Source organism: Lutra lutra, chromosome 3 (genome assembly GCF_902655055.1).
Source record: "Lutra lutra chromosome 3, mLutLut1.2, whole genome shotgun sequence".
Classification (NCBI taxonomy): Eukaryota; Metazoa; Chordata; class Mammalia; order Carnivora; family Mustelidae; genus Lutra; species Lutra lutra.
Window position 1 is genome coordinate 180,301,204 of NC_062280.1, and position 27,518 is coordinate 180,328,721.

Consider the following 27,518-nt stretch of genomic DNA (forward strand, 5'->3'; position numbering starts at 1 on the left):
AGACACGCTGGGGAACATCATTTTTAAAATCAAAGAAGTTACTTGTTGCTTGAATTGTCTGTCCAGCCAAGTATTATTTATTCCACTGGGGCTAAGGGGGCAATATTGTAAAGGTGAAACTCGACCCTAAATCTAATTTTGGAATACAGTTGGAGCTGTCCCTTTGTCAAAACTCTTTTCAACATTAAAGCAAAGTACCTGGTTTGAGCAGTCATTTTCTCCTTCAAGGTGAAAATACTAATGAGGATGAGGTGTCTTAATAGTAAATAAAGTATTGTACTGCAAAATAAGTAAATAAATAAATGAATCAAACACAAACATAAGCTTTCAGTCTCCAGGAAGAAAAATAATGAATTATGTGAATAATTGTTTCTTTCTAGTACATACATAGAGAAGCGTTCTTCCAATAAGTATTTTGTGAGAGAAATCCCATGATAGATCAATTGTTAATTTTCTCTTGATGCTGACTCATCCTAGAACAAAAATAAATATTTTAAGGGACCAAATATGTCATGTGTTTGGTGACACTAAGGTACATTGTGAAAAACACATTTATAATTAAAGGCACCAAATAGAAATGCAAATTAGGTTTATTAAGTCTTATTTATAAAATTAGTGTTTCAGGGTTGCCTGGGTGGCTCAGTGGGTTAAGCCTCTGCCTTCAGCTCTGGTCATGATCTCACTCAGGGTCCTGGGATTGAGCTTCACATCCGGCTGTCTGCTCGGCAGGGAAACTACCTCCTCTCTCTCTCTGCCTGCCTCTCTGCTTCCTTGGGATCGATCTCTCTCTCTCTGTCAAATAAATAAATAAAATCTTTAAAAAAATAAAAAAGGTGTTTCATATGTTATGATTCAAAGTAACAATTATCCAGATTAGTCCATATTAAATCTTTTAAAAAGGGAGCCCTGTAGAGAACCATAATATTTAAGAAATGTATTTTAATTGTTTGACTTCCATAAAGTGGCATTAATCACTCAAGAAGGCTAGGATTTTTTGTTTGTTTGTTTTTTTAAAGATTTTATTTATTTGTCAGAGAGACAAAGAGAGAGAGAGAGCAACGCAGGGGGAACAGTAGGCAGAGGGAGAAGCAGGCTCCCTGCTTAACAAGGAGAGCAATGTGGGATTCAATCCCAGGGCCTTGGTATCATGACCTGAGCCAAAGGCAGACGCATAACTGACTGAGCCACCCAGGTGCCCCAGGCGAGGCTTTTATCAAAATGTATAGATTTTAGGACAATCATACTTTATATTTTTAAAGTATACTGGTACTATTCTACTCCTAACAATAATAATAGAAAATATAACTGAGACCCAATATATAATATGAGTTATCTTAAATGTGTCCTTGTAAGGAGGAGATATTTTCAGACCATTTTATCTGAGGGAACAGGAAGATGGAGCATCTAACTGATAAAATTGCATTGCTGGTACTTTATAATGCCATGTTACAAATCCACATTTCACTAAATTCAAAACTTGGAAACATAAACGTTGATTTATAGCATATTTTAGTATTCTACAAGAATTAGTTTACTCTGCTGAACATACCTACAATTTAAAGATATTTGATTTATTGTAATCAAACTTTTTTTTTTTTAAAGATTTTATTTATTTATTTGACAGAGAGATCACAAGCAGGCAGAGAGGCAGACAGAGAGAGAGGAGGAAGCAGGCTCCCTGCTGAGCAGAGAGCCCGATGCGGGGCTCGATCCCAGGACTCTGAGATCATGACCCGAGCCGAAGGCAGCGGCTTAACCCACTGAGCCACCCAGGCGCCCCTCAAACTATTTTTAACTGCTTGGTTAGATTTCACTTAAACTAAAACAATGGTTGTCTTTAGTCTTTATATTGTTAGAAAAATTATGTATGTATTTTTATTGGCAGTAGGAAATAGTGATTTTAATCAAGAATCTTGTTATAAAAGAAATATTGAAATATCTGGTTTAAGCATAATATCAGATAGTAACCTAAAAATTCCTCTGAAACAAGGGAATTTTGAAAAAAAAAAGTTATTTATTATTCCTTGCTTTAAAAATATGTAAGAAATTTATCCTGCAAAACTTTTAAAGGAAATTCCTGAAACAAATACGTCTATAAGTAAATAAAATAGTGGAAAAGTAAAGGAGAGTATTTTCTAGCTTCTCTTAAGATGTGATATTTTTAGTAATAACTTTACTGAAATATAACTCACATGAAGGTACAATGCACCCACTTAAAGTGTATAACACAACATTTTAGTGTACTTACAGATTTGTGCAACCAGCACCATCATTGATTTAAGATGTTTTCATCATCTTGGAAAGAAACCCTGGACTTATTAGCTATCAGCCCCTAACTGCATTCCTCGCCCCAGCCCTCAGCAATGACTAATATATTTTTTGTTTCAATAGTTTAGTCTATTCTGTACATTTCATATAAATGGAATTATACAGTATCTGGTCTCTTGTGTATATTTTATTTCACTTAACATAATGTTGTCAAGGTTGATCCTTGTTTTAGCATGTAACAGTACTTCATTTATTTTTATGGATAAATATTATATTGTACCATACATACAATATATCTATTATATAGATAGGTAAACTACACTTTGTTCATCCATTCATTAGTTGATGGACATTTAGATTGTTTTCCACTTTTGGCTATTAGAAATTATGCAGCTATGATCATTTGTGTATGACTTTTTGTATGGAATTTGTTATTTCATTTGAGTAAATTCCTAGGAGTGGATTTACTGGGTCAAAAGGCAACTTTATGTTTAACATTTTGAGGAATTGCCATACTGCATTGTTGTTCCATTTTACATTCCCACCCATGTATAAGAAGGTTCTGCTTTCTCCACATCCTCACGAACACTCATTTTTACGATGACCATCCCAATGGATGTAAAGTGGTACCTTACTGTGGTTTTGAATTGTGTTACCCTGATGATTAATGATGTTAAACATCTTTTCACAATCTTTCTGATAATTTTTTTAAAAGATTTTATTTATTTATTCAGGCAGAAGGAGATCACAAGTAGGCAGAGAAGCAGGCAGAGAGAGAGGATGAAGCAGGCTCCCCGCTGAGCAGAGAGCCCAATGCCAGGCTCCATCCCAGGACCCTGGGATGATGACCTGAGCTGAAGGCAGAGGCTTTAACCCACTGAGCCACCCAGGCGCCCCTTTCTGGTCATTTTTTATGTCTTCTTTGGAGAAAAGTTTATTCCTGCATTTGCTGTTTTTAGTTGGTTTATTTGTCTTTTTATGTTCAGTTGTATGAGTTCTTTCTATATTATAGGTACAGTTCCCTTGTCAGATACATGATTGACAAATATTTTATCCTATTCTGTAGGTTCTCTTTTCAGTTTCTTTATACTGCCTTTGAAAGACAAAAGTTTCAATTTTGATGAAAGTCCAATTTATCTTTCAATCAATATGCAAAGATAAAATACATTTCTATAAAGTAGAAATAAACTGTGATGGAAATTGAAATTTTAAAATACAATTTTAAATAGGGTCAAATATGAAATATTTAAAGATAAATATAACAAAATATATGTAACACCTGCATGCTAAAACCTATAAAATATCGTGTTTAAAATTTAAAGGATAAAATTAATTCATTAGTTAAATTTTAAAGGACAAAATAAATGAAATGATATTTCTTCTTTATGGATTGAAAAGCTCCATACTCTTAAAATGAGAGTTCTCCCCATATTTTTTAAAGAATCCAAGAAGTAACTAGGAAAACTTTTATAGAATTTTTGTAGAAATTGACAAAGTGATTCTAAAGTTTTTAAGAAAAATCCAAAGAAACAAGTGTAGCCAAAAAGCATTAAGAAAGAGAAAAAACCTGACCTACCTTCAAGATATTCTATAAAACTTCAGTAATCAAGGAAGTGGGAGTACGGTCATAAGTGATAAGTAAGTAAGTGGGACAGAAGGAGCCAATAAATAAATACAAATACACAGATAGAGTTAATTGATTTTCATTTGGGGGAAGGGAATTCAGTGGGAGAAGATCAAATATTTCAATGTGGTGCCAAAACTATTGAATATCTGTAAGCAAAGGAGTGAATGTTGATTCATGCTGTTAACCACACACAGAATTACAGCAAAATAGACCATGAACATAGATATAAAACTTAAATTTCTGCAAGAAAACATAAGATATAATTTCATGATTTAGAATTAGCAAAGACTCTATTATAAATATGGCAGCAGAGTGATTATATTGTGCCATATGGTGTATATATGTGTAGTATGTATTTATCTTTATTAGAAACTTCACAATCAGCAAATTGTGGTTTTGCTGGGTGTCCTAAAAATCAAGTTGTTAAGGTTCACACACATAACAATGAAATATTTGGGATTTTAGATGGTGTTAATGAAATCTAAGAATAAATTTGTAGATAATAAAAATTTACTACATTATTGGTTATTCCAATCTAATAACATGGTACTCTTTCTATGTATTTGGGTATTCTTTAATGAATCTCAAAACTCACATTTAATTTGTTTCATGAAATAGAAAGGTATACATACTATTTTCTCAAAGCTTTATCAATTTGTTTACACACCATCAAACATGAATATCAGGTAATAAAATTTGTGATAAAATACCAAGGGATTTATTTTTCTCAATACATTAAAGATATATCATCCTATATTACATTTGATTTGTTCTCGAGCTGCTAATTTCAAGTTTCTTTAAAAATTGTTTTACCTTGACTGCTGCTAATATTTTTTCCTTTTTATTTGATTCTTCAATTTTAAAATATGTTTATGTGTGGTTTTTAAACCTTAAGTTAACTTTTCTCCCTCTAAGTAGCACATTTCATCATTTATTAGCTTTTTTCATAAAATTCCTCATTCTTCTTTCTCCTCCATCTGGAACACCAATTAAAAGTGTATTACGCCTTCTCTTCCCTTTTATATCAATATTTCATTCATATTTTCTGAAAATGTAGGTCTCTAGTTCTAGTTAAGTTTCAGACTGTTTTGGGCACCTGGGTGGCTCAGTGGGTTAAAGCCTCTGCCTTCGGCTCAGGTCATGATCTCAGGGTCCTGGGATCGAGCCCCACATCCGGCTCTCTGCTCCGCGGGGAGCCTGCTTCCTCCTCTCTCTCTGCCTGCCTCTCTGCCTCCTTGTGATTTCTGTCTGTCAAATAAATAAATAAATCTTAAAAAAAAATTAAAAAAAAAGTTTCAGACTGTTTTATGGTAATTTAATTCTGTCATCAGCAGTAACTAATATGTCTTATAGTCATTCAATTACTTTTTAATTCATAGCAAATGAAAGCTTATCATTTTTTCAATTGGATAAGTTTTCTTTTTCAACAAATTGACTGTTGCTGTTCCATTTTTCTTGTTCTTGACGATATTTAAGCTTGACTTTTTACTGCTTTATTCATATTAAGCATAGTTATTTTACTTTTTCTTTCTGGTTTTTTTTTTTTTTTTTTTTTTTTTTTTTTGTATTCACGGATCTATAGATCTTTTGCTCCCCCAATCCCACTGGTTCTATTCCAAAAGAAGCAGTGACTTGTTCCTTATGTGCTTGATTACTTTTTACTGTTTCTTTGTGAAAAGGCTTGGAGCAGCATATAAGCCCTAGGAGGAAGTTATGTTCCTCCAGAGAGAATTTGGATTTGTTTCTAATAGACACTCAGGCACCACCAGTCCAAGGAAAATTTAATCTAGAATTAAGACATGAGTGTTTTCAACACACAATTTGATTGAGAAATCTATACTATGTTTGTTTCATGGTTACACCTTTGGAAGTTCTTTTCCCTCACTTGCCTTCCCTGCTCCATGTCAAGCAGGAGTGTTGTTGTTCTGTTATGGGGATACAGGACCCAGGTTTATCCCTCGTTCCCTCTTCCATATCCCCAGCAGTTTTAGACACCCTTTTATAAGTGGATTGTTGACTAATTTTTCTGTCTGTTGTATGCCAGGAGGGCCGTGAAAGCACAACATCACCAAAGTAACCAAACATTCTCAAGCAAAACCAACTTTATTACTCATTTTATCAATCTGTGTTTGCATCTTCAGTTCACATATGCTCATAAAATTTTGGGAGCTTTTAGAAATGTGTTTTGTAGGGACGCCTGGGTGGCTCAGTTGGTTAAGCAGCTGCCTTCGGCTCAGGTCATGATCCCAGCGTCCTGGGATCAGGTCCCACATCAGGCTCCTTGCTCGGCAGGGAGCCTGCTTCTCCCTCTGCCTCTGTCTGCCTGTGCTTGCTCTCTCTCTCTCTCTGACAAATAAATAAACAAAATCTTAAAAAAAAAAAAAAAAGAAATGTGTTTTGTAGTACTTCCCCAGCATTTTTATATGCTTTCCTTACAGATACCTAACATGCCCCATTGCACGAAATAGAGAACCCAGCTATATTTTATCATTGCTTGTTTTTGGCTAATTCATTTTGGCAGATACTTTAAGAATATATATGTAGCTGTTAATCTTATTTTATATGGTTAGGTTACATAGGTTTGTCTAACTTTTAAAAATATACATGCCAAGCTACAGCTTGCACTGTAGTGATCTGTTTCAATACTAAAGCATACACAAAATTCTTTTAAGATAAAAATTCTGATTTATCCATTCCAAAACAATGACAGTGTTCAATTTCCCAGAAGAAATAATTTTACACTAAATTATTTCAACCTGTGATGTCAGTCTAGTTTCTTCTTTACATTAATTTTTGTCTTTATTTGTTGTTTGTTTATAAATGTGATCCTTAGTTTCCAGAATTCTAAATTAAAAAAAAAAATACTTCCCACATACCCCCTCCAAAAAATATCCATTTGGAAGTTTTATAATAGGCAGGCAGAATTTTGGAAGAACCATAGAAAACCACATAACTTTGCAAACTTAACAGCCAGAGCCAGGGGAAAATGTAAGTTGACAAGTGATTTGTGTGAAAACTGTGATGGCATTGCAAAAAGGAGAATAACTTACATGCCATGGGGATTTTCTGCATACAACCTGAGGTAAACTTAAATCAAACTTTAGCATGTAGAAAATAGTTCACCAAATAGTAAACATTTTCTGAGAAAGAAATTAACTTTATGTGAATTGATATGAATGTCCTTCTTCAAGTAGTTAATTTGAAAACATGAATGTTCCATGAATTAGGTATTGCAGATTCACCAAGTGAACATGTGTTTACCTTAGATCAGGAAAAAAAAAAAAAAAAGAAAATCATTACAGTTTGAATGGTACTGTATTTACTAGAAAGTTAATACCACTTTTTGCTCTTTTATTATTTTGACCATGCACATTTTTTCCGTATCTAGTTATCCTATAAAATAAGAAAGCTAACGTCAAAGTAAAAATAGTTTAAAGAATATATGAAGCATTAACATTTTTTTTTCACATTTAAACCAGGACAAACTTAAATGATATATCTTCACTTATGGTAAAGAGAGGGAAGCTCCTATAACTTAATTAGCTCACCCTTCTCACCAGCAGCCTTAATTAGGACACTGCTAATTAATGTAGTATTCTTCCAGAGGGCTAAATAGAATCAGCTTCTTTGAATTTGACCTGAGAGGATATGCCATCAACTCTACAATTTTGAGAACTTAAGAGGCTCAAATATTTAGATTCAACATCTTTTGCATTCTGGAAAAAAAAAATCAAATTTCCCAGTTTACAAAATATAGGGTATTTCCTTAATAACTGAACTGTCTAATTAATAAAACATATTCTTATTAGCTATCATTTTAGTATTTGCACAATTTAGTGTATGTAAATGTATTGAAATAAGCTCATATAGACTATAATGTGTGCTTGCATTAAGTTATATCAATCTTTTAAATAAACAAATGCCAATATATCAAGTTAAATCTCACTAACATTTCAAGAGTGAAAATTCTAAAATTATTTTTACGGTCCATAAAACCACATATGCATTGGATTTCACAATGCTAAAATCCCATTCTCTTTTTTTCATAAGATATTCTCATTATACTTAGTAGAAGATAAACTTCACATGTTCATAGTGATACCTAGTCTTATTCAGCCATGTACTTTTGAAAACATTATTCAAGACTATAAATACCTGTCACACAGACCAATCTCATTAATGCATTTTTAAATTAATAAATGAATATCAGCCTCACCAGGAATACATTCATGTATATATAATGGACACATTCCTAACAAAGACCATATTGCCTCATTATTCTCTTGGTATTTCTTTATGTGAACCCAGTTGAAAGTAGAGAACAGGGGAGATACTTTATAGAACCCATAAAAGACTTGGAGCATAGTGTACAGTGGAAAAGGATAGGATAGAGAGAGAGGATTTGGGGCAAATAGAGACTATCTCAACACAATCTGGGGCTTTAGTTGATTACTTTCAAAATGCTTACATTCTTTTTCACCTTTCAAATCTCAGAATCAAACATAGGTAGAAATTAGTTACTATGCTATGGACCTTACTGCTTTGCACAGGATGGAAACCCACTTTCAGACACATCTATTTTGCCTTTATCACAGCTAGACTTGGACTATCTATTCCACTTCCTGATATTCAAGAAATTAAATTGACAAGCTCCTTGAAAAAGGAAATTAGGCTTTCTCATTTTATCTCTCAGATTGTTTAGGACAAAGTGTTCAAAAGAATAAATTCCAAATATTAAAAAACAAAAATAAAAACAAAAAAAGAAATCAAATAGTGTTACATCTTTGCTAGGTATAAGAATACAATATGAGGGACACCTGGGTGTCAGTTGGTTAAGCCGCTGCCTTCGGCTCAGGTCATGATCCCAGCGTCCTGGGATCAAGTCCTGCATCAGGCTCCTTGTCTGTGGGGAGCCTGCTTCTCCCTCTGCGTCTGCCTGCCACTCTGTCTGCCTGTGCTCGCTCTCTCTCTCTCTCTCTGACAAATAAATAAATAAAATCTTAAAAAAAAAAAAAGAATACAATATGATAATATATTGAAAGATAGTTCCCAGTATTGACTGAAAAATTGTAATTCAGAGGAATCATCATTGAATTTGGCAGAATAATTTCTACTGCTTTTCCCTTTCTATCTTTAGCTAAGAATAATGAAAAAAATTTTTTTAAAGAATCATTACATTACATCAGAGGCATCGCACATAAGAAAGCAAATAATTCAAACAGGCCAATACAATGAAATCTGTAACATCACGTGAAGTTATTTATTTAAAATAAAAAGCCTAATAAATGACATTGTTCCAATAATCCTAACAGAGAAGGCTGGAGTCATAAGCAGTTTATGAATACATTCCTGAATCCAAGACAATACAGCAGTAGAGTAAATAGAAAATTTACGGTTGCATCATTTTGCAGTAAGATGTTTGTCTATATCTTGGGTGAATCCAACTTGTCAGTAACTGATCCATGAGTGTTTTGCTTTCTGACTGTAATAGTATTGCTTGATATGGCTGTTGTGAAAATTAAATGAATTAATGTATTTCCATGTTTTAAATATTGTTTGGCACATGGTAAAATTATGTGTTATATTTATACATTATTATAGGTATCATAGCCAAATGGCTCCTGCCAAATATGTTATAGGTGAAAAAAAAAAGCCAAACAAACAAAAAACAAACAGAAAAAAGAGAGCTTGGGAAATACAGAATTTATGAACTATTCTTTAAAAAATGAAATAAATCTTATGGGCACAAAATAAAGCCTTCCAAAATGAATCAGATTGGGATTTATTGTTTAAGTAGTATTCATGGGTTGAAGGAGCATTAGTATGGAATACTGAACTAAATGAAGGCAACTGTTGATATTATTGTCATAGAAGTAAATGTTAAAATGATAAATCTTTAAAAGCAGAAGTTAAAAACTGTCAAACTAAGAAAATGAAAAGGAAAGAAAAAAGATGTGTAGTCTAAATATGTTTCTTTATGTTTCTACCATTCAATTTGGAACTCAACAGTTATTTCATAGTTGTTTATTTGATAAATATTTCTATATTCATGTGTCAAAGCACTCTAAGTATTTGAAATGTAGTATTGAACACAGCAGACAAAATTCACAATTTCATGTTTGCTTGCATTGTAGAGAAACAAAAAATATACAAATACATAAATAAGAAAATATCATTTTGTGTTAAAATTTCAATTAATTCAATTTTTAATAAAACTGCATTGTCAAGCCTCAATTTTTGACAAAATGATATCTGAAACAATAGCCATGAGGTCTTGATTAAGATTTCCCAAGCTAGTAATCAAGTTCAGTATCTTTTCATAAAAATTATTTCCTAGATATTTTTATATTTTGAAATTATGTGCATGTCTTTACCTGTTTTTATTGGGTTGTTTATGATTTTCATATTTGTTTGTAGAAGTTCTCTGTATATTACTAGTATAGAACAATACCCAAAATTTAGGTCTGAATTTTTGTCAAATCAAATTTGCATTTTTTTAAAAATAGCTTTAAAAAAATAACAACAATACTTTATTACCTCAAGGTGCAAATATTTCTTAACAAAGTTTTTAATACTCTGTTTCACATTAAAGATGAAAACACATGTGTGAAGTATATTTAGGAGTTATTTGTGATTTATGAGTTTACTTGTATTTTTCTTATGATTATTTCAGACCTAATGCAAGGTTACCTTCTTCCTCAACTGATCTGCAAAGTTACCTTGCAGCTTCCAGTTTTCGATATATGGTCTTCACAGAGCTCTCTCTCTGTTTATTGGTCAATATGTTAATGGCTGTATAAGTACCATATTGTTTTAAATAATATAGCTTCATAATAAAACCTTGTATCTGATGTGATAATCCCCCCCTGTCTGTTCTTCTTTTTCAGAATGATCCTCACTATTTTCTTCCCTAAACTTTTAGGGTGATGTATATTGTAGGATTTCAATGAATATTTTTTATAAAGTTAAGGAATTTCTTTTCTATTACTAAATTACTAAATTAATCTGTAATGATTTCTGATATCAAATAGGATGGAGAAACTTTTGGCAGATCATTAATGCCTATAAGAAATAGAAAAGTAAAATAATAATACCAATGTAATGTGCTTAAAGGCACCAAATAGCTATTGAAGCATCAAGGACTAGAGTGACCAAGTTTCTACAGAGGAGAACTCTACAGAGGTGACCTGGATCTGCTGGTATTTTTAGTTTCTTGCCTTTCCTTGTTTCTTCCTTCTTTCCCCCACTCCCCAAACCCCCAACCATGTTTTAAGCTTGTTCTGTGCCTAAGGTTAAAGGGTGTCATGTTTTTCATTTCTTCTTGAGGAGTTTGAGATTGTACCCTGATTGAAAGCTACCTGGATAGCCTGTCTTATTTTCTGAGAAATCATAGATATCTGTATCAGAGCCAAAGGGCCTTATTACGCATGGCAGAGCATGAAGCATGAGCTTCATGTTTGTCTTGGTTCCCCTTGTTCCCCTTTCCTAATCAATGGAAGTGATCCAGAATCAGGTCTGTGGATCCCTTGCACACAGTGGGTTTGTGTGGCAACAATGGAACACTGAGTTTAAGAAAGCTCCACAGTTACATACAAGTGAGCTACTGGCAAGTCTTCCCACTATTCCCTCCTGGAGAGGAACATTCTTTTTAGTACTCTGGAAAGTGAGCAAATGGTCTCTGATGAGAGAACAGAGAACTCTTTACCTTTACTATCTGAGAAAATTGGTGTGCATGTCTAAATATCAAGGAGTGTGAGGGATACATGGAGACTTGTGTCCTAATACTGAAACGATTTTCATCCTTCATTTTGTTAATGTGGTAAATCACATTCACTGATTTCTAGGTGTTAACAAGCCTTGCATCCCTAGAGTTAATCCTAATTGAGCATTCTATGTGATCCTTTTGATGCATTGTTAAATTTGGTTTGCTAATACTTTGTTGAGGATTTTTACATCTATGCTCATCAGGGACATTGGCCTATAATTTTCTTTTCTTGTGGCAACCTTGACTGGTTTTGGTATCAGGGTAATGCTAGCCTCATAAAATGAGTTTGGAAGAGTTTTTGCTTCTTCTATTTTTTTTGGAAGAGTTTGAGAAGGACTGGTATTCATTTTTTTTTTTTTCTTTTTTGAATGTTAGGTATAGTTCACCAATGAAACCATCTTGTCCTAAACTTTTGTTTGCTGGAAGGCTTTTGATTACTGACACAATCTCCTTACTAGTAATCAGTTTGTTCAGATTTTCTATACCTTCATGATTTAGTCATGGTAGGTTGTATGTTTCTAGTAATTTGTCCACTTCTTCTAGGTTATCCAGCTTGTTGGTGTATAATAGTTCATAGTACTGTCTTATAATCTTAATGCATATTAAAGCAAAATTAAGATATAATTACTATCCTATCATTTTGCCAAAATATACAATCAATATATTTGTTATTTTAAGGCTGAGACAAATAGTTATTCTCATAAACACTCTGGTTGAATGTAAATTGTCAGGGCTTTAAAAAATATTTATTGACTTATTTGAGAGAGAAAAAAAAAACATGCATAAGTGGGAGGAGGGGCAAAGAGAGATCGGAAGAAGGAGAGAGAGAATCTCCAGCAGACTCTCTGCTGTAGGGGAGCCGCATGAGGGGCTGGATCTCATGACTCTGAGATCATGACCTGAACCAAAATCAAGAGTCTGGTGCTTAACTGACAGAGTCACTCAGGTGCCCCTGTCAGGGAGAGAATTGGAGAGAATTTTCCCAATATTTATCAAAATTATAAATTATTATTAAATAATGGCTGAAATTCAAGTTGAAGCCAAAATAAATGACTTCATTGCCTCCAGATTTGTGCCATATATATCTATATCTATATCTATATATGACATGACCAAATTATGGTTCACATACTGTGTGATGGGACATTTCAATATTGTGATGAAAGTGTAAAGGGTATAAACATTATGGTCAATATTTGTCATTGTATGGTAGATTTCAAGATACTAATACCCTAAGTTCCAGCAATTCTATTCTGAGGATTGTATCTTAAATTATATACCAGTTATATCCAAGAATGATTAGAGCAACATTATTCATAGTAGACTAAATGATAAATGCACAGCTGAATTGTGGTAGCAGCATTCAACGGATGACTACAAAGTAAAGGGAAAAAGTTAACTGCAGCCATACGCAATCAGTTGCCTAATTCTTAGAAACAAAATCTTGAGGGGGTACCTGGGTTGTTCAGTTGATTGTGTCCAACTCTTGATTTTGGCTCCAGTCATGATCCCAGGGTCCTGAGATCAAGCCCAGCATAGGGCTCTTCACTGAGCTTGAAGCCTGCTTGGGATTCTTTCTATCCCTCTTCTTCTGCCCAGCACCCCCAGCCCCATTTATGTACACACACATGTGCTCTCTCTCAAATAAAAAAAGAAAAGAAATAAAATCTTGAGTTGTAAAGCACAATATGGTTCTATATATGTTTTTAAACATACAATATGTATTTAGAAAGCTTGCTGAAGTGAACTCTATTGATGTATTGATCAAGCATGTATGTAATGGGAGCTCAAAAAAAGAAAGAAAAAAGGTATAATTATTACTAATATCAGGATGGTGGTTAACCTGGAAAGGCACAAGTAGGTCTTGATGTCTTGATGGAAAGGTTTACACAAGGAGTTTCTAGGGATGTACTACTTTTGAAAGGGATACATGTTTTACACCCTCTTAAATGTGATCAAGGAATTACTTGAAAATAAGACTTAAAGGTTACAAAATATGATAAATTTTTTATTTTATTTTTATTTTATTTTATTATTTATTTATTTATTATTATTTATTATATTTATTTTTATTTATTTATTTAATTATATATTATTTATATTATTATTTATTTATTATTTATTTATTTATTATTATATATTTATTATTTTATTATTTTATTTTATAAAATAAAAATTTTATTTTATTATAGAAGAGGATGGACATTTATTTTGTACTGCTCCAAATGGCAGATATTTTCACTGGATGAAATTTAGAAGGAATCATTTTTCCTTGTTAGAAGTAGGGATGTTGTAATGATCAGATGCCTCTTTTTTTTTTTTTTTTTTTGGTAAAGCTGGGAGCATTTTATAGCAACTTCACAATATTATTTTTATTAAAAAACTTAGAATTTGTCAACTCCTTCACATATCCAAAGGCTTCTGGTCTCCTTCAGATTTATCCCTCTGCCACTCTTCTTGCAGTTCTGGTAGTTCTTTACTCATCTGTTTGAGGTATCTTTGAAACAATACATCGGGTTCCATGGCGACTATTAATGAAATTAATATATTACTTGTTGCCAAAATAATTTTTTACAATTATTACTATTGCCTAGAATGTCCACACATGATTACTTGCTCCACGAAGAGAGGGAAAAGGAGAGAGATAATAGAGACAGGAGAAGAGGCAGGAAGGAGGGAGAGGAAAAGTGGAATGAGCAGGAAGAGTTAGGAATAAGAGAGGACTTACACCTTTATGGAAGATTTATATCTTTATGGATTTTTCAAATATTGTACTATGAGAATTGTAATTTTAAACAGGGAAATTGGTTACCACTTAAACAACAACAAAAATGGTTTGGAAGTCATGGGAATTTGACAGAGCAAACTGAATGGAGTAAAACAAAAGTACTCCCTAACCATCCTTTGTTTCAATTTATACGTAAGTATATTTTTAGATAAACTGAAAATATACCCTACATCTGAAAGAAGCCAAACAATGAGCATCTTCTTAGTCACACAGGGCTGATGATATGGTCTTTCTCTCATAATAGAGAGTGGTTTCTGGAAACAATGGAACACGTTGGTCAATTACTATAAGAATGAATAGTTCAATAATAACTATTTCAAAATAAGAATTGTTGATACTGGCAGAATCTTTTTTTCTATCCAGATAGATAATACTTAACCAGTCTATCCATCAGATTAATTCATTTTATGATTTGAGATAACATTTTATGTTTTTTTAAAAAATTTTTATTCTTACAAACACTTCAAAACAGTTTGACTGAAAAACAAGTAATTTTCAGAAGTCACTCTGTATTTATTGTTTGTTTATGTTTTTGTTTTTATGTTTACTAATGCATGATTTCCACTACATTTAGGCCTTTTGATTAGAATGTAATATCCACAGATTATAGTGCTAGACTTTGAGGGTTGAATTTGAACCTGGTAGCAATATTTTAGCAGCAAATCTGAATTTTCTTGGCCTGACCTTACCTCATTAAGCATTTGCAGACAAAAGCAGAACCATGGAGGTGATCTATACAACTGTTTCTAATTCTAACCGACTATGTATTCTTTTAATGTATCCTGCCTACCTCATGCATCTATTTCCATCACCCATTATTTATTACTTGACTTTTGTTCCTATTTATGTCTTAAAAGATTTCATACTCTCTATATTTATTATTGGATATTCACCAAAAGCAGTTATGAAAAGTAAAAATAGAAACATAAGGATGTAAAAAAATATGCTATATCTCACTTGAAAAATGAGACTATTGTTTGAATGTAACACAGTATAGGCATGGAAAGTGTCAGAGTTGCTACCTGGGACAGTCTTAATGGAAACTGAATAAGCATTATCAGAGAACCCTGGGTAGATTAATTGAAATATTAGCACACTTTACTGAGTAAACCAACAAAACTCAAAATTACTTGATTGTTTTTTTCCCAGTGTTTAAGTTATTTATATGGGAATATTTACATATTTATATTTCCCAGAATATAAGCTTCTTTAAGGTGGGGAGCCAATTCTAAATCATCTTTTCTACTCTCATGTCTCGCATATCAACCTAGAAATCATTTAAACCAGTATTCTAAGAACTATCCTTATTACCAATAATAATGCAAATAAATGAGATTTCTCAAACTCTACAATGTGCTAGAAACATGTTTTGTGTACTTTAATTTTAAAAATCATTAGCAACTTTATATTGTAGGAACTATTACCAATCTTATACTAAGCATGAGATGGAACATCTGAAGTCATATAGTTAACAAATCTAAGTAAATGAGATGATTGTACTTTAAAATGTAAAGAATAAAAGAAACTCTGTAATGTGAATTTCCAAAAAAGAGAGGCATTTTTGAACAATACTGAGTGGACTGAGCAAAAAATGGGAAAGGATGAGCTGTCATTATCCTTTCATTAAACTAGGTCCATGGGACCTTGGCCAAAGTCAGCATAATGAGGTAGTTAAAAAAAAAAAAAATTTGCTCTGACCTTTTTCCTGGTTGTAGTTTGTTCTGAAAATCTGATATTATCCTTCCTTGGAGAAGCTTGTTTATGATTGCATAGATTTTTTTTTCAAATCACTGCAAGTAATATTTCTTGTTGCCCTATTTATTATGATGAACTATAATTTTACTTATCTTAAATGAATAAATGCTTCGTCAGGTATATTGATTTCTTTAGGATGTAAAAGAGCACAGAAAATGATGAAATTTCCAAAGAAAGATAGCAGTATTAGAAATGAGATGATCAAAATTAATATTCTGCCAATAACTCTTTACTATCTTAAAAAGATAAATAAGATGCAGTTGCGAACAAAGTCAAATTTGAATAAAAATATGATACTGTCTTTCACATTATTTCATACGTAGAAGTTTATGTTGGGGTGCCTGGGTGGCTCAGTTAGGTTAATCATCTGCCTCTTGGTTTTGACTCAGATCATGATCTCTGGGTCCTGAGACTGAGTCCTGCTTTGGGCTCTGTGCTGAGTATGAAGCCTGCTTAGGATTCTCTCTCTTCCTCTCTTTCTGCATTCCCCACTCCAACCCCCCCCCCCCCACTCTCTCTAGTTCTCTCTCTCTCTCTCTCAAATAAATAACTAAATCTTCAAAAAATAGTTTATGTAATTGCTGAATGTCCTTATTAAATACATGAATTTCCTGTTGGTAATAGCAGACTTAATCCAAATCAGATGTATTTTTTTTTTCCTCCAAATGAATATCAACCTTTGAGTCATGTCTTTGGTCTTACATAATTGAAGAAAAAAAATATTTATTTTTAGCTGTTATATAAGTGATGCATTTTTATTCAACTTATCACACACAGCAATTTCATTAAACTTATCCCAGTCATTCTTATCTGAGATATAGCTTAGTGAATTGGAAATTGCATAATGTCAATTATATTTCAGTCAATATTTACATAGATGCTAAAATGTATTCATTAATAATCATTTGATAAGTTATTTACCATATTTGAGTCTTGCTTTCTTCTTCACACATACAAGTCAAGGATGAAATTTTAAGCATAGACTAAAATGTTTGTTTATCAGTCCACCAAATTATTAGAAACACCTATTCTTCCTTAAATTTGATTATCACTCATACACATCACCCACATCCTTCCACAGATATAGATCATGGTTTTGTAATCCATTGAGAGTTGACATCTCTGATATTATTGACAGAGGGCTTAATAAGTCTTTGTGGCTTTACTGTGTTCTCAAATTAGCATCTCGCATGCCATGACACTGTTTGATTTTTATGATGAAGATCCATTTATCAGTTGTTTCACTAGGACAGGTTGATTGTAGGGTTTAGTTTTCTTCTAATATTGGATAACCATTCAATTAACCAACCTTTGGTCCTATCCATTTAGTTAAATATTAACATTCATTGAACTTGTTCCAAGTTAAAATTATTATTATACTTTGACCCTTATCTTTGAAGTAAAGTCTTTTTAATTCTACAATTACAATGCAAATTAACATTTAGCAATGACTTTGTAGAACTCTACTAAATGAAAAAGGTTTGAACCTTTGACATACACTGAAATCAAATTTAGGTGCAGCCACTTTGGAAAACAGTGTGGAGATTCCTCAAAAATTAAAAATAGAGCTTCCCTATGACCCTGCCATTGCACTACTGGGTATTTACCCCAAAGATACAGATGTAGTGAAAAGAAAGGCCATCTGTACCCCAGTGTTTATAGCAGCAATGGCCATGATTGCCAAACTGTGGAAAGAACCAAGATGCCCTTCAACGGACAAATGGATAAGGAGGATGTGGTCCATAAACACTATGGAGTATTATGCCTCCATCAGAAAGGATGAATACCCAACTTTTGTAGCAACATGGACAGTACTGGAAGAGATTAAGCTGAGTGAAATAAGTCAAGCAGAGAGAGTCAATTATCATATGGTTTCACTTATTTGTGGAACATAACAAATAGCATGGAGGACCAGGGGTGATGGAAAGGAGAAGGGAGTTGAGGGAAATTGGAAGGGGAGGTGAACCATGAGAGACTATGGACTCTGAAAAACAATCTGAGGGTTTTGAAGGGGCGGGGGGTGGGAGGTTGGGGGAACCAGGTGGTGGGTACTAGAGAGGGCACGGATTGCATGGAGCACTGGGTGTGGTGCAAAAACAATGAATACTGTTACGCTGAAAAGAAATAAAAAATTAAAAAAAATAATTAGATGCACAGATTTGAAATTTTTATCCTTATTATTCATTTATTTATGGTATATCCATATACACAGATATTACTAAGTGTAATTTAATAGATGTGCTTTTTCACAAGTTTTCTGATGTTCTGGTTATTTGAAGCTTCATGCAATTTTGAATCCTTTCTGTGGGTCTTCACCTCCTAATATTTTGTGTGAATTTATATTTTAGAACTATAAAACAGAAAACATTGTTAAACAAAACCTTTATTAATGAAAGTCTAATACATTTCTGATAATCAAATGGAAATTAACCAATTTAAAAATTAAATACCAATTGCCATCTTGCTTTCCAATATACTATCTAAATCTAAGGAAAACAAGTAAATGTATATTGTTATTATTGATCTCCCAGCCTTTGCCATTGTCTCATTCAGTCTCTCTTCAGTACAACATCCTGAATGTTCTTATATTAAGAACACTACATTAAGAACAGATCCTGTTACACTTTTGTATCAAATCCTGCCATCATCACCCATTTAATTTCTTCTCAGAAATATCTACAATATGTTATACAGTTTGACTTCCCATCCCTACTGGAACCCACCTACTATTCTTTTCCAGCCACACTTTGTCCCTCGTGATTTCCCCATAAAAATATTTAACAAACTCTGCACTCAGGACATTTGTGCTTTTTCTTCCCTTTGTATGGAATACTCTTCTCTTGAGGTTCTTCCTGGTCGATCTCTTCATATAGGAAGCTGTGTCAACTTCTTGGTCATCAATTCCTGCACTCTAAATAATATCCTAGTGACACTTCGACGCTTCCTAGCCTTTTTCCTACCTTGTTTTTCATCATAGAAATTTCCATCTTCTGACATCAGGTTTAAGGGATGAAGTCTTTGTTTTGTTGTTTTGTTTTGTTTTTAAAGATTATTTATCTATTTTAGAGAGGGAAAAAATACGAGGGAGGAGGGACAGAGGGAGAGGGAGAGAGAGAGTGCACACCCAAAGCAGGGCTCAGTCAAAACTGAGATCGTTATCTGAGTGAAAATCAAGAGTTGGCTGCATAACCAACTGAGTCTCCCAGGCACATCACAAGATTTTTGTTTTTTAACCTTGATTTCTATAATTTTGTCTTATGTTAGGAGCTGGAAAACATAAAGCAAAGTCAAAACATTTTTATTTATCACCAGTTATGGAAAACCAAGGTATATGAAAACATTTGCAATTTTGTTATAGACTTGGATAGTACAATCTTTCATATAGCACAGATTTTTTTTTCTTGAAACTTCATTTCTCTCATTGCATTCATGAGCACCAATTTGACAATAATAGAGCATCCCTTCTAAACCTTTCTTTATTAGAGAAAACTAATATTCAGTGAAACAAAACAATCATGTGAGTATTTTTTTGAATGTTTCCTGGACAAGCATACTTTACTATTTTAAAAAAGACATATAAAGATTGAATAAAATAAAAAGTATTTCCATCTTTAAGACCCATTTTTATTGAGAATTTCAATAATTGCCACAAGGTATCTAGTAGGTAATTTAAGTCAATTTAAAGACATGTCTGAAAGCATCTGTACATTTTCTTAAAAAAGGCCATCCTCATTTTTCATATCAATAATTATTCAACTCAGTGTTTAAATTCCAATCTTGGAAGAAAATGTCAGAAAATTTTCATAAAGCATGGATAATTTCATATGAAAAACTTGGCTTCAGAGCACTCTTTGTGCACATCAGGGGAACTTTTAAATTTAACAAAAGGGCTGATTATACTTTTGGGTATTCTAAATGGTTCTAAATGATGGAGGGAGAAAATATACACTTTGCTTTCAGTGGGCCCTCTAACTAAAAATTAATACAGCTGTGTTTTTTATTGTTATACTGTGTTAACCATGATTAAGTTACATATTAAGTCACTTTTACTATTCTAAAAGCCTTTCCTAAATATTTCAACAAACTAGATTTATTTATCTATTTATTTATTTACAGTGGTAATGGGGAAAGAATTAGAGAGAGAGGGAGAGAGAGAATATTAAGCAGGCTCCACACCCAGCATGGAGCCCAGACAGGGCTTGAACTTATCACCTGAGATCATGACGTGAGCTAAAATCAAGAGTCAGACACAATCAAGTGAGTCACCCAGGCACTCTAAATAAATTGTTGCACAAATGTTGAAAATCAGTCTGTAAAATTTTGTAACCAAAAAAATGCTAATAAAACTATTCTTATTTTAAAAAGGTTATAATAATCACGTTATTTAAAAAGAATAGATATTATACTTATGAGATAATATGTATTCATGTATACTTATGTATATATATTTTGTATTTTATTTCTATATCTAATATGTATGCACATGTAAATGTTATTGTTTTTTGTTATTGTTATTGTTATTGTTTTTATGTTGTTTTTGTTTTTGTATTGTATTTGTATTGTTTTGTGTTGTTATTGTTTTTGTATTGTTATTGTTTTGTTATTATTTTATTGTTATTTTGTCTTACAAATAATAAGCTTCAAAACAGAAAACTTAAGAAATCTGTTATTATATAACTGTAATGCTAGTGAATCCCAATCTGTTCTTACATGAAAAAAAAAATTTTTTTCCATTTACTTTAAATGGAGAACATTATTCTGTTATCATTAAATCATAATTAAATTATAATTATAAGTTATAATTGAAGTAATTAGATGAAGTCAATTTTAATTTTTCACTACTTTTTAAAGTATTTCTTTTTGTACCAGAATTGCTATCTCAATTAATTTTAATTTATCATCAATTAAAAAATTAAATAAGTGAATTCAATATAGTATTTGGTCTATGAAGCATGTTTTCTTGAACAAGTAGCATATGAATATATTTTGAGCTTGATGAATTACTTTTCTTCCACAATAATCTTGATTTGTATTAAAAAAATAAACACTAGGGTATGTTATTGATAACAGTAAATCAGGATTTTCCAAAAACATCAAAATCCTTAAAAACTAAAAAAAAATCCTTCTTAGATTCATGTATTCATTTTTTTTGTTTTTTTTGTGTGTGTATGCTTGTACGTGCAGGGATGATTGTGGTGAGTGACATTCTGCTGTTCACAAAAATGAAAGTAGAGTCTATGATTTCAAGGATGCACACTAAGTGGCAGATAGAAAAATATTTTTCATTACACACTGGGTTATTACATGTAAGGTGCTATGGTGAAATAGAGAATGAAGAAACACAGAAACCAGACTACACTGATAATATAATAAAATAAGTAAGTGGGAGAAAACTGGAGAAGCATAGGCCATGTTAAGAGGAGGAGACAAGGGCGCCTGGGTGGCTCAGTGGGTTAAGCCTCTGCCTTCGGCTCAGGTCATGATCTCAGGGTCCTGGGATCGAGCCCGTATCGGGCTCTCTCTGCCTGCCTCTCTGCCTGCTTGTGATCTCTCTCTGTCAAATAAATAAATAAAATCTTAAAAAAAAAAAAAAGAGGAGGAGACAAATTGTCCACTTAAAAGCTATACTGTCTCTAGAGTGAGAATAGTTATGTTCATGGAGCTAAGTAAAGCTAAAATCCTAAACTATGCTTACAGTCATAAAAAATGTATAAAATGCTAAAGTCAACTGGGTAATAGTGGCAAATACATTTGCATTTTAGGAAGTTGATGAAAAATTGGAAGTAGTTTTATTGGAAAAGAAATGGGAATCAGTTGTACTGAATTAACTGAGGATATCTTTTTGTTTCTTCAAACTATGTACCCAAATCCATGAGATTACTTAATCCCTTTGTCCCACATCCTTTGCACTGCCCTCAGATGTCAATTCTAAAAAGTAAAATAAAATAAAATAAATAAAATAAAAAGCATAAATGATTAATTAATATAATATGCCTGCTCTTACTTAGACCTAGTCTGTCCATCTAAACTGTAATGTTAATTTAGACCAGGTTTACAGTGGCCCAATGCTGGGGTATTCACTGATCCACCCTTAGTTGCAACAAGGTGAGCTCTATGCCCATGCATGCCCCACTCTAAGAATTATTCTGTATTTTTACCTCATTTCAAGACCTCACCAGCTTATTTTCCTATCTTGTAAGGATTTTAGTATGTATGAATGCAACTATTCATATATGAAAAAAAAATTAGTACACACAAAACAGTCCAGGTTACATGGTAGATGTAAGGATGCAAGTATTTGCTGTATATTGGCAGATTCTAAGAATATTACTGATGTACAAATAGCTCCCCAGTGTTCCAGCTCCACTCAAATAAACTATCATTGAAGGCTAATTATTTAGATATAGTACTAATAACCATATTTGAAATTCATATTTTGTTATCCTTTCAATAACACACTTACACAAACGTGTGATTTTCATTTGAATCAGATATCAAGGACAAAACTTCTTTTCCTTGTAAGCTGGATTCTGTGTGTCCTCAGTCTGTCCTTTCTTACTTATGGTCCAGAAGAATTCTGAAAAACTCTCACAAGAAAGTATGGGGATTTTGGTATAAGTTAACTTCTGGTAGATTATGTATATCACTTTTATTATAATTATGAGTATAGTTAAAGTCTGCATTAATAGAATTGTGTGAATTTGGGAAAAATAAGTTAACTAGGTAAAAAAAGCTAAAATGAAACAGTAAAGATACAGCAATTGAAAACTAAAATGCACTGTGCATATAATCAATTATGAATACTTAAGTATGAAGTCATCAAAAAAAGATAAAGAGGTCATTCATTCATTAATTCAGTAAATATTTATCACATCCTTACCATGTGCCACATAGTCATTTAGGACCTGAGATACATTAATGAAAAAATAAAAAATAATGATTCATGCCCATGAGGAGCATGGCAAGCAGAAGATAAATAGGAAATATTAAACTCTGAAAATAAATCAATTATATAGCATGGGAGAAAGTAATTCATTTTAGAGAAAAACAATGCAACAGTGGACCAGGTAAAGATGATTGGGAGTTTTAATTATGGTGGAAGGAGGTGGCATGAGTTGCCTTATTAAATTGTGTGATCAATCTTTTGTGAAAAGATGCAATTTGAGCATACACTTGAAGTAAAGGAGGGATTTAGCCAAGCATGTATCTTGGAACTGTTTGATCAGAATCCTACAATAAGATTATGTTTGTGTATTCAAGAAGATTAATATAACAAGACCTGAGAAAGCAAAAAGAAAAATATCTAGGCAGGACTCAAAAACATTAGTGGAAAATCATTTAGGATTTTATAGCCATTGTGAAGACAAAGGGAGATATTGTAAAATAAAATTGGAGGTGATACAAGGATTAGGATAGAGGAGTAGTTTCACTTTGAAAAACCAATCTGTGACTAAGGCAGGGATGGAAGCAAAGAGTATTATTGGAGACTATTATAGGCAAAAACGGACAGAGCCTAGACCATGGTAATAACAGCAGAGCCAGTAAAACATTTTAAGAAACTTCATATGTTTCCAACAAGGAGACAGAAGGATTTATTTGAATGTAAGAAATGAGAAAAAAAGAGATGTTAAGGGTGAGTCCAGTTTGTGGCTTGAGCAAAAAGAACAGAAGAGTTGTCAACTAAGAGGAAGCCTGTCATTAGAGAATGTTTGGCGGAATCCATAATTTGCAGAATAAATTTAAGCTCTTTGTCTCCACATTTCAAACCTTTCAACATCTGACCTGGGCTTAAGTAAGTTCTCGGACTTTCTTCACTTTAAAGAAAGTTACTACATATTTGTTAAAAAGATAAAAGTAACTTGCAATGTTGAACATCAAAGACCATATAATATCCCTCTTCACTTACAGATTACACATTTTAACAATCTTTTTGATTAGATATTTATATTTTTCATATCACTATCAAAGATAACTTTCAGTAGACACCCTTGTTCACAAATATTTGTTAAATCATCTTATTTCAAACCGTTATGATCTACTTTAACTACTGGTCCAAAGTCTTTACTGTTTTAATAGATTTTGTTATATATTTCTAAATCCTTCTACAGAGATGTTTTAAAGGATAATATACCCAAAACTTTGAATATGAAAGTCTGTATTTCTAAAGACAGGTATACACATTGGTGTTCTTTTTTCTTTATCAATATAAATAGCAGAATTTATCTCACTCTCTTGTATTATATGCTCTTACATATATTTTAAAGCAAGTTGTATTTATTATTTTAAGAATCACCTCTCTGGGGCTTCTGGGTGGCACAGCTGGTTTAGTGTCTGACTCTTGATTTTGGCTCAGGTCATGATATCTGGGTTATGAGATGAGCCCCGCCCATATGGGGCACTGTGTGGGCATGGAGCCTGCTTAAGATTTTCACCTTCTCTCTCATTTTGCCCCTCCCCTGTTTCTTCCTCTCTTAAGAAAAAAGGTAATAAAAAGAAGGATTGCCTCTGATATTTATATGATTTTATATTTTAGTGTTCATTTTTTCTTTTATTGGGCACAACTATTTATATAGTGATGGTATTAAAGTTTTGAAGGAAAAGAGATTTTGTAAATCTTTTCCTGTAATCTGTGTCATTTTTAATTACATATTTTGAGCAAAATTCATTTATTCAGATTTATTAGCCTGTCTCTTTATATTAAATACATTTTCTTTATTATTGGGAGAAAGGCAAGGATGTCTGTCTTCAACAGTTGTATTAATTGTCATCCTGAGTAATAATAATAAAGGTTAAATGAAAGTATAATTAGGAATAAAGAATTTAAAACTATCTCAATTTGAAGATGGCATAACTAAGTAGAAAATCCTAAAAACCAAACAACTATGAAAATGAGGAACTTAGCAAAATCTCAGGATACAACATCAGTAAACAAAAATAAAATGTATTTCTATTAAAAAACCACAACTAATTGGAATTATTTGAAATTCCATTTTCTATAGTGTTAAAAACCATAAAATAGTCATGGGAAATTTAAACTTAATAAATGCAAGTTTTGTACTTTGAAAAGTATAAAACAAGCCTAAGAGAAATCAAGCAACATTTAAATAAGTGAAGGGATATACTGTGTTCATAATTGAAAGATTTAATCATTTCAGTTATTACTTCTCAAATTAATTGATTAGTTCAATATAATATGAATTATAATCATAAGAGACTTTTTTAAAAAGAAATTGACAAGAGTTTTAAAATGCTAAAGAAAATACAAAGGAATCAGAACAGTCAAAGCAACTTGGAAATATAGTGCATATTTGGAGGACATACACTAAACTGATTTTGACATTTACTTTAATAATGTAATAGTAAAAGCAATCTGGTAGCTGCATAAGGGTAAGTAAGGATGGAATGGAGAACTCAAACAGATCCACATTTGTATGATAAATTGGCTTGAAACAAAGGTAAAAAAAATTCAATGGCAAAAAGAATATATTTTCAACAACTGGTACTAGAACAATGATATACTTATTTTTTTCATTTCTTCTTCTTCTTTTTTTTAATCTCTGATTTACCCCTCTAGATGCTTTCTGTGTCTTTCTGCCTTTTTTTTCCCCCTTTAGGTCTTTTTTCCCCACAGTCTGTTACATTTACGTCACTACTTAGTAATTCTGTCATTCTTGATAACCACAAGTGACATCAAATCAAAACAAAACAACAAACTAACATAATGGGTAATAGCAAAGGAATTATTGCAAATCATATGGCTGATATAAAGGGTCCAGAAAAAACAGGACATAGAGATGTAATAATGGAGTGTTGTGAAAAAGGGTAGCTTCAAAACACTTGAAAGCAAAAATATGGGTTTTATTGTTCTTGTTTTCATTGTCATTTCCCTTATTTATTTATTTATTTATTTTTGCTTTGGGGCCTATTATTTTCTGAAACTGTGAATATGAAACATAACAGAGCCTCTCATTTTGAGGGGCTGGTGAATGCCAGCCCCCACAGAGGCCACTTAGCAAGGCTCTATGAAATACATGCCATGGATAATGCCCTATTCATACATACCTTCATGTATTACTGGTCAAGCTCTGAGGAGCAAGCAGAAAGAAAAACACAGATAAACAAGAGTCTTCTCTATCTTCTGGGAAGTCATCCTGTAGAACTATACATACGAACGTAACCCAGAAATTTACATTTAGTCAGTGAGGGGAATGGTATGGTAGATTGGGACTCAGAGGCCATGGAAGCTCAGACAGAGAACAACTAAGCCCTGTGAGCAGTTGATGTGAATTATAAAAAAACATTATATACTATATGCTAAGAGGTCTGGAGTAAAATAAGGCTTCTAAATATAAGTGTCTCTGAATTGATCCTTTATGAAAAGTGGCCTTTGTCCCAGTGCTGAAATAATTAAGGAGTACTGCCATATTTCAGGTAGTGGACAAGCTAATATATGTATATTGTACATTGTTATTTAACCCTTGCAGCAAATATGTGACATATCTCTTATCAACTGAAGCCTAGAGAAGTTAAGTAATTTGCTCAAGATGCATCCACAGCAAAATAGAGATTTTTTTTTTTAAAGATTTTATTTATTTGACAGAGAGAAACCACAAGTAAGCAGAGAGGCAGGCAGAGAGAGAGGAGGAAGCAGGCTCCCTGCTGAGCAGAAAGCCCGACGTGGGGCTCGAACCCAGGACCTGGGATCATGACCTGAGCCGAAGGCAGCGGCTTAACCCACTGAGCCACCCAGGCGCCCCCAAAATAGAGATTTAAATCTAGTTTTAACTAACACCAAGGGCTGGCTTCTTTCCCTTGCACTAGTGATTTTAAACTGGGCAGTTTTGTCCCCTGGAGTACACTTGACAATGTCTGGAGATATGTCTGGTTGTCACAAATGGGAGAGGGGTGCTATTGGTGTTACTGAGTAGGGGCCAGAAATGCTACTAAACATTCTGCAGTGTACATGTTATTCCCCACAACAAAGAATTATCCCTCCCAAAATGTCAATAATACCAAATTTGAGAAACTTGGCATTATACCAGACCAAACAGAGAGAGCCAAATATGTTTCTTCAGGCAGAAGGGATAGTGTGTTCTGAAGAGATTTGAGAGAACATCAGTTTTCATAGCTACAGTAGAATGCCATGATAAAGAATCTGGAATGTATGCTAATACCAATATTCTGCTGGAGAATCCATCAACAATACATTATAATTCTCTTCTAAATTCTGTTCCTCTACAAATCTAGAGGGTATGAACATATTGCTGCTATGAAATTGTTCTCCTCACATTCTCTTCAAGAAAATATTCAGAAAC

The 27,518-nt window shown here is 32.8% G+C and overlaps 1 long non-coding RNA gene across 1 annotated transcript; it reads right to left on the minus strand.

Annotated features, from left to right (window-relative positions):
• Positions 1 to 339: 339 nt before the first annotated feature.
• On the minus strand, positions 340 to 27,274 carry LOC125094687 (uncharacterized). The gene is made up of 4 exons (XR_007125655.1): positions 26,994 to 27,274; positions 22,667 to 22,780; positions 14,614 to 14,702; positions 340 to 473 (listed from the first exon to the last, which is right to left on the minus strand). It is a non-coding gene; the product is annotated as an uncharacterized LOC125094687 (long non-coding RNA).
• Between the last annotated feature and the right edge of the window lie 244 nt (positions 27,275 to 27,518).